Raw genomic sequence first — 889 nt, forward strand, 5'->3', positions numbered from 1 at the left:
ATATGGTCGTTCAACATCCGCTGCGGAAGTGTTGCCAATCACGAAAACTCAAACGGAATGAAACGTGTAAGCAAAAACAGTAAAGAACGAGTGCACCACAGAATATGTGTTGGACAAAAAGACAAGGTGCGAATGATCATGCTGCATACTGTTAAAATAGAACCCACTCGAAAGATTCTTTACAGACATGGAACATGTCATAGCAGTCGGCAAGGAGTTTCTTCCGGGATTTTCGAAAACTAATATGTTTTACTTTTTTGGACTCGAAGAGAGGGAGGGTGGAACATAGTCAACAGCACCATCCAAGCCATTGTAGACAATTCGTAAGTTACGTCCAAAAATGTGCCCCCACCCCACCCGAAAAACAATTTTGGGGAGTGAATGAGGAATAGTTTCACATTCTGTCGCTAGATGAGTCCGCTTGCCGTTAAGCACGAGCCGACTGAAAAGAAAAAGAAAAGTGCCTTCCTCTTTGGGTTCCATTCCCCCGTGTGGCTACACTCAGCTTCGAGCGAGAGCTCTGTCTTAGTCTCCCTCTCATTTCATCTCGTGCATTGTGTGTTTGTGTGTTTTGAGTTTGGTAAGTTCTCCTTTTGGAACTCAACATAGAAATCTCGTCATCTCTCTCAACCTCTAACATCAGGGTATTTCTCGTTTTAAATTGAGCCTAGCTTTGCATTGATTTCTCATTCACGTTGTTACACGATTGTTTTCATTTTTCTGGTCGGTTACATTTGGAACAACCACATTCACAAAGGCGGTTCTTTTTTTATTTTACACAGCTCAAATCACGGTTACGTAACTACACAATTTTCACGGGTGGGCTGGTTACTCTAGCGTTGCAGAAAGGTGTGATTATTGCGGTTTCTCGATGGGCAACGAATTTCAA

This window comes from Daphnia carinata, chromosome 8 (genome assembly GCF_022539665.2).
Source record: "Daphnia carinata strain CSIRO-1 chromosome 8, CSIRO_AGI_Dcar_HiC_V3, whole genome shotgun sequence".
In the NCBI taxonomy this organism is placed as follows: Eukaryota; Metazoa; Arthropoda; class Branchiopoda; order Diplostraca; family Daphniidae; genus Daphnia; species Daphnia carinata.